This window comes from Aedes aegypti, chromosome 2, assembly GCF_002204515.2.
Source record: "Aedes aegypti strain LVP_AGWG chromosome 2, AaegL5.0 Primary Assembly, whole genome shotgun sequence".
Classification (NCBI taxonomy): Eukaryota; Metazoa; Arthropoda; class Insecta; order Diptera; family Culicidae; genus Aedes; species Aedes aegypti.
The window spans coordinates 58,561,250-58,572,871 of record NC_035108.1 but is presented as its reverse complement, the minus strand read 5'-3'; the positions used below and the strand labels follow the sequence as shown (position 1 = coordinate 58,572,871).

Genomic DNA, 11,622 nt, shown 5'->3' with positions numbered 1-11,622 from the left:
GTATTTTCGGTGGGGCAATGGAAAGTTTCAGCAATATTTGTTTTGCTCACGTTTTTTGCATGGTGTTCATTTTACCATCAATCCCTGTTCATTTTACCCACATAGTGCAGGTAAAATGAAGATTTGCATCTCTTTTTGATAGCGATGAAAATATGTAAAAATTTAGCTATTTTAGTCTGAATCCATGTCCCTGCTATAGATTACATCCCTATTTTTGATGTTGTGCGTTAGAACTAAATAAATTCCTCGTTTTTCTATCAGAAACAAGATGATTTCCTTAAGGTGTTCATTTTTCCACCCCTTCCCCTATGCTCTAAATCGTCCGTGTGTGATAAAAAATCATCGAAATTTGTTTTTTCTCGGTTAAAGTCACGGTGTTCATTTTACCACCCCTGTTCATTTTACCACCACTTCCCCTACTTCGCATCATGCTTAACTTTTGGTGAGTTGGTAGCGGTAGGTAGAGATAGTTAACGATTAGGATCCTTGAAATATTTATAGAAGGGGATTTAGGGATTTTTGACAAAGTTCTTGGTGATATGCTTGTTAGATTTCCAAAAAAATCCGGGATCCTAAATCTGATTTTGAATGGGCACCCATTTTGACATTTGGGACATTCGTTTTGTTCATAAATAGTGAATTTTTATCTTATGCTATGTTTGTACAATTCTCAAACATAATATTAGGTACAATTAGGTAAAAAACAGTATCATACACTTCTTTAATTTTTTTGAACTGAATACAGTGAGTTTGAAATATTAAATCTTGGATACAAACAGCTTGCTAAATAGATTTTTTTTGTTAGACAACAAAACATAATTGCGTAGAAGTTTGTAAGTCACTTGGGGACTTGAAATCACATTAAAATTTAAACTAAATTGATAGTAGATCAACACTAATGCTCATATTTTTATATTTTCACTTCATTTCTCGAACGGAGACGAAAACATTGGAGATGGAAACAATCGACACCACTACGATATTTTATTCAATTATAAAACCTCGTTATAATGTTGTTTTGGTTTTATTGTTTTAGCAATCCAACAAACATACCATCTTTATCTACTATCTTTTCATTTCTTCTTCGTTATATTTATACTGACACTGTCTTTCCTGTTCGTTGAGCGTAGTGTCGGAGGTGGTGCGCTGTATAGATCATCAGATGTGCTATACTTTCGACACTGTATTTAGCGTGCAGAAGCGGCAGTGCTGGTGGAGAAGCGGAGGACGCAATTCGGTTTAATAATTTTTTGTTTGCTTTCGTGCCTAATCCATAGTTTCTTATAGGTCACATCATTGGGCTGTTATCAGCAATACATTAGCATTTCTATCTGAAGCTCCGTTTCGGATTCCTCGTGATGTTATTGGTAATCTTCTGGGAAGATCTGGCATATTATGGTAATCATTGAAGTGTGTTTTTTTTTGCATGAGGTGAAGTTATGCTATCAGCCACCGACGTGATAGGATCGCAACTGGAAAAGAAACTGTTCGGTGAATACAAGTTGAGTTTCAATAAACCATCCAGTGTTTTTAATGCCCAAATTAAAGGAATTATTTCGAGAATTCACGAGATCCGAGTACTGAAGCCTCTAACGAACAGAGGGTTCCGTGAGTGACAAATTATTTTGGGCCAATTTAGTAGAACTCCGGCAGCTAGCAGTGGTTTACACCATCATCCCAACGAAGATTGCACGTTCATCGTTTGGTTCTCCAATTGTGAAGGTGAGCCTAGACCTGTTCCAAACCATTTTTTTTGGTTCTGGTTCTGATTTATAACAAATTAAAGGTTCAACCTCAGGGGCTGCCTACTATGCCACGATGGTGAGCACATTTAGGTTGGGTCCGCTCCGCTTTACTGCGCACTGTGTTATATTGCTGTTTGCGTTTGACGTGCAAATCCAGACTAACTGAGCTTCAAATGCGGTAACACAAAGTAACCATAGGATACTTAGCAACCATGATGCATATCACCGCCAACCTAGCAAAGAAAATCAAATTTTGACTTCGCCTTCCTTGTTGAAAATCTTACCGCATTTGGTGTTCCCGCATTTGATATTTGCATTTCAAACGCACACAGCAATATTTCGTCGATTTCATGCGCTTTTTGAATAGCGCCCAAACCGTTGATTTTTGCGATATAGTTTGTTCGGAGAAGTTTCTTGATATATTAAAGCGCATCTTCTGATGAAAAAAGTTTTGTAATCAATCCACCTAGCAGTGAGATAGAAAAACTATTTTTTTTTCAAAACATTTAGATAGACATACACACTTAAATTATTTTACGGATTCCTGTAAAATCTCAACAGCTGAACAGTTCGGTAAAATAAATTAACGGAGTACGGTAAATTTTTACAGTATTCGGTAAAAAATCACCGGAAACCGTTAAATTCCGACGAAGTTACGGTGTTTTATTTCACCGAACTGTTGAGATTACGGTGAAATTCACCGTAAGAGCTTAGTGTGTATGTTGTCTTCGGCAAAGTTGTAGAATTGGCAATTTGAAACAACTTTGTCGAAGACACGATTTTTCTATCTCTTATACTTTTTGAGATATATGCCGATGTATGTGAATGGCCCCCGATCGCAGGTCTATAGAGATGACCTTCAAGTCTCTGACCATCTTCATAAAATAAAGAGAATATGTCTGACCATTGATTCTAGCAGACCGAAGTATAGGGTTTCAGGTAGAGATAGAGGTAGTTTAGTTATGATGGTATTGTTTGATGGGGATATGTGTTTGAATTTGTTGAAAATTTCTTTATCTTGGAACGTTTGTGACATGTGACTATGATGTTCGAGTTCGCTTATTGTTTCAGACAGGTTTGTACATTAAATTTTGTTTGCTCTATTTAAATCCCGCCCCTATTAAATTGCATGGAACATATTGTTTGTATAGTTGTATATCCAGAATCTTCTTGAACTGTCAACAATAATGAAGTGTTAATAAACAATCGATAGATTGTGTTCGATCTGGAATGGTCGAAAGGTAAGTAAATATAATGAAATTTAATGTTTCATCTGATTTTTCTTTTCTTTTTAGGTATACCTATTGAGGAATGAATTACAGGTGAGTAAATGTGTTGATGGTTTAGTGGTTTTTAAGTGTTTGAGAAATTCTGCGTTCACTGGTGTGTGGCGGAAATGCAGCACTCCAGTAGCTTTCTGCTGACCTGAACAAGGTTTTTTAAGGATTGCGTAGCCAGCTTTGGTCCCGCATCTTGCTAATGGAAACAAAATTCACGCTATATGAAACATTGATTCCTCCGGTGGCTCTCTAAGGACACGAAGCCTGGACGTTGAAAGAGGCTGACCAAAAAACCTTCGGTGTTTTCGAGTGCTGCGGACGATACTCGGTGATAAACTAGAAAATTGTGTGTTGCGCAGACACACGAATCACGAGTTACACGAATAAAATACGACAGACGTCAATGGGCTAGTCATTTAGTGCGAGTGGCGGAAGAAAGAATTGCGAAAATAATGTTCAACGGGAAACCAGTGGAAAAGGATTTGTTAACCACGAACTTAGAGGTACCACTAGAGAAGTATCACCCAAGACCGACGAAGATCTTCATCTATGAAGATCTACAATACGCCCGGTAATGACGTCACGCTCCGATGTAGTCATCAACTTTTTTCTTTTGAAATATTTTGAACTATTCTTGGCGAATTCCTGGAGAAGTTCCACAAAGTGCTCAAGATTTCAAGGAGGTGTTGAGATCGGAATAATTGAAATATAATTATGTCTACCATTCATCATACTACGTTTCTTGTGATCCCTGATTTTTTCGTTTCATCGACAAAACTTCTCACATAGAACTGTCATTCTGTCTTCTCTCTGACACTTGAGTCATCTGTCAATTTGCACACTATGAAACGATGATATCGCCTGATGTGTGCACATTGCCAGTAGCGTGTACAGTCTTATTTTGATTAATTCACACACACAAACACATATAACTCACATGAGCATGTTTTATACTGACCACAGTGACGTATACGCCTTCGCAATACAGAAAGTGTAAGTTGTAGATAGGTCGGTCGTATTGGAATAAGCGAAAATTGTCACATTTAACGTCAGATTCTTATAGGCTTTGTTTGTTATCCTTGTTCCGTGTGTCAGCTCCATACACCGTTTAGTGGTAGTAGTAGGCTCTGGTCCCGTGTTGTGCACCGCTGTCGTGGTCTACCGTAGAAGCGAAACGTAGTTTGATTCGTTCGGGCGTATTTTTATGTATCTTTTGCAGAATTTGGCCCATAAACAGAAGAAATTTTTTTACAACCAATCAAGCAAACAACCAATTGCCTACGCGCAGGAGAGTTGGTAAATACGCCAAGTGAAATTCGGAGATTACGCTGTTTAGTCAGGGAAGGATATCTGTTTTCGTAGTGAGAAGTGTTTTTAAAATTTCATCAGTGGAAAGTTTTTTATGAGAATCAAACCAGTTTTGACAAGGGCTTCGAAAAGAGTTTGACGGTGAGTGTAATCTGTCGATTTTATTTGGAGAAGCCTAGAGCTAGAGAAAGTTCATGTCTGGGACCTTCGTTGGCCCTTGGCAGGGATTTATGTAATATTATCAAGGGATTGCGTGGCACGACTGTATCATATTGAAAGGTGATTCAAAAAGTTTACGGCAAGAGTTGACGTGTTGGCCTTTCATTGGCTGGTCCCGTGGGGAGATGAATAATGTCCATACCTGACTGCTTGGATGAGACCGAAGATGGCCATGGATCCGAATCAGAAGCAGCTGCAATGCCAGCCGACATTGCTGAAGCATATCGCGGGTAGGAGAGCGCAAATTATTGTGGTGAACGGATGGAGCGAAACCAAGCAGGGTGTTGACCTTCAGCACTGCTTTGGATTCGTCCATCGGCGGCTTGAGAAAAGTAAAAACCTGTATTTATCCACCTCTGGCGTGATCTGACTCGTCTCACACACGGACTGCGATGGATTATCTTGATTTGGAAGGCCTTCGAGATTATTCTTGAACATACACGGACTTCAATGCATCTTCATCCCAAACTTTCTAATCAAAAGTTGCTGCTGCAGTAGGTAGCTAATGGTGATGGTGAAGCCACCATTCCATAACTTGATGTTGGATCACTATAAGTATTTGGTGTACCAAAATCCGTACAGTATTGAAATCCGCACACTCCCTACAAATAGTACACGCAATCAGGGTTTGTGGATTATTTCGATATCCCAGTTTCCTAAAGAAGTATGTATCGCGTACTTCCTAGTATTCATTTTGGATGTTGACTGTTCATACATAATTCTGCCACAGTTCATAGAGATATGACTCGCATGTTCGTGCGGCATATAAATCATTTCTATGGAGTACCAAATCTACACGATTTTCAGAGGAATTGCAAAAAGGATGAATTATCTTGAGACTATAAAAAGGTACATATCTAGAAATCTTAGTAAAAAAAATCGCAAATTTGCATAGCGCAGTACACTGCGCATTCAAAAACAATCCTACTCTGACGGTTTTGTTTTTGCTTTAATCCGAGTGTCGAGCTAATTAGATCAATCAAAGCCATCGCGATTGCTAGAACGGAGTCGATGTCAGGGCCTGCTGTGTCGGTGTAGTGGGAATCAGGCGACCAATTTACGTCACGCATTTATAGTACCGTAAAACGGGGTAACTTTGATAATGCGGGTAACTTTGATAGTGCAAGACCCCCAACATATTAAACGAAATAACCAAGTTTCTGTCAATCAGTTAAGAAAAACGAATGCAAAAGTAAAGAGTATTAGTAGGACACTTCATGTCAAAGCTATTTTCGTTGGAATCAAGTACATTTGAGGATTTTTATGCAAATATTAAAAATTTACAAGATTTTAGCATTCTTGCAACGCTTACAAACAATCTGTTCTACGACCACTGTTTGATAAAGTCATAATGAGTTCGTCACTTACCCATGACAGCCTAGTTATAGTAGAACATTAATTCGGTCTCAAATCTCTTAGCAAAAACCATTTTTACAAACTGGGACCATTTTTGTAATCTAAGTCAGAAATTTCCATATAGCGTTAAACGCCTAGAGGTATGCAAAGCCCTATAAATGTTCCGTAATTCATTCAATCTTGTTCGATTTATACTCCATTATCAAAGTTACCCCAAAAGAGAAAACAGACTTTCGGTTATATGAAAAATTATATATCCATTCAGAATAAATCTTTTGGCAATCTTTCAAGTGCAATCGATAGCAAGGATGTCAGTACTTGTTTTAAAAATATAAATTGTAATTATTTGAAACAGAATACATAAATATTGAAGTTTTCGTCGAAAAAACTATCAAAGTTACCCCCTTTTACGGTATGTGTAATAAAAGCCTTTGCTCTCTGGTGACTACTATCGTGTAGTGGCGGCGTCGACTACCGCACCAGGTAACCTCTATGGGATACGCCTCGGCTCTGAATGGAAAGGCAGATGAGAATGGCTCCAATATGCTGTTGCTGAATGACGTGGTCATAAGACAGGAGAGACCGAAAGGTCGGCAAATGTGGTGCCATCATATCCTATACCTACCATTCCAATGAGAAAATGCTAAGTTTTGCGATGGTAACTGTTTCCCTCTATTGATGTATTGACTTGGCAAAAAACAAAACAAACAAACCAAGGCCATCCTTCCAGAATGTACGCAGATTGCTAATTTAACTTTCTTATCAGTTTTCGCAAACAGTGTTGCCGGTGTGAATGGCAATGTGAAACAGCAACTACACGCAAAAAAAATGTGCGGTAAAAACTACCATTTTAGGGGGTTAACTTAAGCGCTCGCACCGGCAATTTTCAGCAGACCAGAAATGCGCTTGATTTTACCATGTCTGTAGTTGGAATCAGATTGTTGTAAATTAGTTCTGTCAAATGTACCAGTAATGCGGTGGGGTGTACCGTAAACATAGTAAATTGGACTGAATTTCCATGGTAGTTTTAAGAATGGGCGTAGTCAGCTAAAATAGTTATTTTTACCACAGAATTTTTTCCCATGTAGCAGTTGCAGCAAATATTAACTACAGTCAACTCTCTATAGCTTGATATTGAAGGGACCATCAAGGTATTGAGTTACAGAACACAAAACCAGTGCAACTGCGATCCAAGGGACCATCAAGTTAGCCATGAAAACCGACTTTTACTATGGTTCTCTAACTCGATATCGAGATACGGAATATCGAGTACTTTACACCAATGCCATAGATGCAGTCTGAAAAAAGTAGCGCCACTGTTCCAATAAGAAAGAGATTGTGAATAATTCACAAACCAATTATTGGTTTATGTAAATAACCTACTAAACTAGTTTTCAAAGAGTGTGCAGCAAATTGCTAAAAACAAAACAAAGGTTCAAGAACTACCTGGACACTTCCATGATTCATAGATGAGTTTTCTCGGCCGAATTTTCTGAAACTTTACAATGATGAGCTCTTCAATACGATGCATATGGTGGCCAAAATAAAATCTTGGTAGCTTTCAAAAAACACCCCTGCCGAAGTAAACCGAAAGTGAGGAGAATAGGGATCCGGCTCCCTGCGCAACTTGAACTGCTCTGCTGTTGTTATGAAGCTACAAGTCGAGATTAGAAAGTTGAAACCGAAACAACTGTTACTCACCCTTAGTCAATCTATAACATTAAGAAATGCCTTTGTTTACTTGGATTTGTATTCCTCTTAACGCTTGAGCTGCCTAGCCACCCCGAACCTAGGGTACACTGAGGCAAAAATCTCGCATGATTTTCATAAGATCACACTAATGAACGCGTTTTTTATTATTTTTTTGTTGGTTCATAAGACACTTGCGTATTTCATTCGACGAGATTGAGATTCATAAGACAAGTGTAATTTTTTCATAACAATCAATTGTCAATGTCATAAGAACGCTTATGAACCCCATTGCTCATCATTGTGAAGAACCACGTGAGGCAAATTTTCTCGGAACAGCCATTTCACTATCAGAAATTCAATATGGCTTCCGAAATGGACGTGTTTGCTGATTTGTCGCTGGTTGACTCCGTTTCTAATGCATCAAAGGGTAAATATTTTCTATTTATCATCAATTCCGCTGTAACTAACACTTTCTTTCAATCAGATTAAGGAATTGGATCCTAAGAATAAGATTTTTGAATGAAAATTCAAAACAATTTGTATGACGCGTAAGAAATCACAAACCCCCCTCATCCATTAATCCGCCCCTAACGTAAACCTGCACCAATTCAGGCGTTCTTCACAACTTTTCTCAATAATGTTTCGCTGCTATAATATACTTCTTCGCGTTCAAAACAGGTTAGCCAACTAGAGGAAATCGAATTTTCATCCATTTTGTCGTAACGCAAATCGATTCTAATGCTTACAGTAAAGTGCTTTAATCGAATTGCGACATGACAAAATGGATGAAAATTTGCTTTTCCCAAGTTGGTTAACCTATTTTTCAACGCGGATTAGTATTATTCATTCATTGAAATTCATAATCTAAAGCTCAAATTACAAAAGACAGTCTTATGGAACCAAGAATGGATCAGAACGTAATTCATAAGACTATCTATGGATTTTGTTATCAAGTCAATGCTGGTTCATAAGATCATCTTACGAAATTCCTTCGAGGTGTATTATGGAAACAACATCTGCCGAAAACCATACGATGGTCTTATGAATTTCAAAGATTTTTCTTGTGTCGTAATTCCATAAGCAAATCTTATGAAAGTCTTACGTTTGCTTTCCTCAGTGTAGGTGTGCCAGTTATGGACATAATGGTTCTCTATTTCGCCATACGTGGTAATTTGATAATTTTCAATTTTTTAATCATTCTGTGTGTTTTAGTAGTTTGATATCAAATGAATCTTGACGTTAAAACATTCAAAAATATTCAAAATGTAAAAGTTTTCGAGAAAACATATATGGCCAAATAGGGAACCACTATAGCCATAACTGGTACACTTTCCCTATTTGTAGAATATGATAGGACATGAGTCAGCCAACAGTCGCAGCAAGCTGTGAATTAGGACTAGAAATGGGAGAGGTCCTACGTGGCACTCGGTCCTCCAAAAAGGATAGAGTAGCAAACTACCTACGTAAGCGCCAATATGACTAAATTGGACCAATAAAATCATCAGATATTGCAGATATAGCAAATTTGGAATATTTGCATCCTTGAAGAACGAAAAAATCCAAGCTAATTGATTTTCGACGTTGTGTTTGCCGCCGCTAGATGTGTATTTAACCTTTACGCCCCTGAGCTATTTTTACAACAAAATATTTGGGATATTTTGGCTCCAATTTCCACAATTTACAGCTGATTTCAATAAAATTTTGACACAACATTCGAGACCTGTACTTAACTGCCTTAAATTCTGCAAGAACATATGTACATTTTTTATTTAATTTTAATGAAAATTGTATGTTCAAGAAATTTACAGTTTTATGTTTGTTTCTCAATCTACAGAATATTATAGATGTTTCAAACAATATTTTTCGTTTGTACCGTAAACTGGGTTGAAGTTGATCACTTTTGAGCGATTTTGTTTAATAAAATCCGGTGGGATGCAATTTTTATCATCCAGATATTTTTCAAACCAGTACTGGTTGGATGTTAATCGAATTACGTAAAGGAAATTTGGACAAAATCCAATAATCATATCAAAAATAATTTTTAAATATCAAAAAGTGAAGTTTTAGATTCCGGGGTGAAGTTGATCAATTATTGTGATAGGTTTCCAAAACTAAAGAGATATGCCATTCACCAAAGATGGTTAAAAGGAAAAAGATGATCGACTCCTTATTTTGCCATATATTTTGCCCGTTATTCAAGTAACACTACTGCCATCTGTTGAGTCAAAAGCGCGTAAACATTATATTCAGCTAAGTTTACATCATCGTGCAATCAAAAAACAAAAAGTGGAAGAAATCAAAACAACCACGCTTAAAAATGGTTACACAGAAGTGAGTTCGACTCACATAACATCAGACTTTTATGGACCAACACAAAATTTAAGTAATTTTTATGCATACTAAAAATGTTCATGTGCTGGTTTTTTCTTCTTTCTCTCACATTTTATGCCATTTAGAGATTGGCAATATCGAACATCATCGTTTGAGCTGTGTAGCTTTATTCAGGCGTCAATGTCATAAACAAACACCTCAACATCTGGTGGTCACTAGGAGAACGTTGCATATTCGTTGGCTGAATCTGAATTAAGTCTGAAAAATCTTACAACTTGTTGGTTAGTCGGTATATTATAGAATTTAATTTAGTGATTTATAGAATAAACAACATTAAACACCTAAATGTAGGCAATTTCCCTTGAAATTGGCACCCCCTGTTCACAAAAAGAGAAATTTTTTCACTGCAAATGATTTTTTATTCTCAACTCATATTTGAAACTGGGAAAAGAAAACATATCTGGAATGAATGCGACAGTTTATATAAGTCTTCACATGGTCTTAGAAAAAGTCAATTGTTTGGAAAAGAACCCTTCAACAGTTCATAAAATATTTCCTTAAAAACTTGTTTTTCTTTGTAATAATTTTCTATGTCAAATCAAATAAAGAAAAATTAAGTACAGGTACTAGACAATGCAACAACACAGTAATGTTGATAATTGAAATCGAATTATAGCTCCCTATGGAGCTGGCTATGAAAATGATCAACTTCTCCCCACTGATCAACTACACCCCGAATTACGGTAATTATTTTGTTGAAACGCAAATGTTTGAAGAACATCTCTGAACCATTTGTTTTTAGGTCAAGTTTCGATACTTTTTGCCTAGAAGAATTGAAACGAATTTAAAAGCTTATGCCTGAAATAGAAATACAAAAGCAATAGCAACACTTTACGAAATTGAGAATGTTTTACAATGACTCACTTCATAATTGTAATTGTAGAGGGAAATTTGTATTCTTTTTAGATAGGGTGGGATGGCTTAAATTCTTCAAAAATTAAAATACATTTCATTTTTTCAGGAAATTCCATAGAGAAATTAAAGATTTTTTCAAGATTCGACAGGATTTTTTTTTATAAATTTCGCATAGATTTAATCAATAAATTTTCTAGATGTTTTATTGCAAAATCACAAATTTTGTCAATAATCAATAAAAAAAATATCTTAAATACAGTATTGGACAAAACATTTGCAACTTTTTCGATTTTCCATACAAAATGACCAACTTTGGTAAGCTAGATCTCAGTTATTTATAGACCGATTCTAATGAAATTTTCACAGAACATCAGATATAACTTGAATTTTAACATATCTTTTTGAATAATTTTTCCAATCACGAGTTTATAAGTTATAACGGTTGAACTAAAGTGTAATTTTCGACAAAAAAAACAAAACTAATTATCTCAAAATCTAATAGCCCTACACAAAAACTGTCTTCAGCAAACTTGTCTCGTTAAAATCTACAACTTTGCTGAAGATACCATGAAGCGATTCCTTCAAAATGTTCAGTTGTGTCATTCTTAAAAAATCGTCAAAAAATTCACTTTAGCCAAACCGTCACTGTTTTTGAACTTGTGATTGGAAAGATCACTCAAAAATATATGTTAAAATTCAAGTTTTTTCTGATGTTCTGCCAAAATTTCATTCAAATCGGTCCATAAATAACTGAGCTATAGCTTACCAAAGTTGGT

At 36.4% G+C, this 11,622-nt stretch overlaps 1 protein-coding gene across 2 annotated transcripts in view; it reads left to right on the top strand.

Moving 5' to 3' along the window:
- The first annotated feature begins 1,595 nt into the window (after positions 1 to 1,595).
- LOC5568127 (E3 ubiquitin-protein ligase RNF185) overlaps positions 1,596 to 11,622 on the top strand; it is a 42,271-nt gene continuing 32,244 nt past the window's right edge. The window contains exon 1 of one of the 2 annotated variants that reach the window (XM_021840935.1): positions 1,596 to 1,722. The gene's annotated coding sequence lies outside the window, so the exon portion shown is untranslated. Of the gene's footprint in view, positions 1,723 to 3,999; positions 4,475 to 11,622 lie in introns of those variants that run through there. The other variant, XM_001651987.2, reaches the window with a different exon arrangement.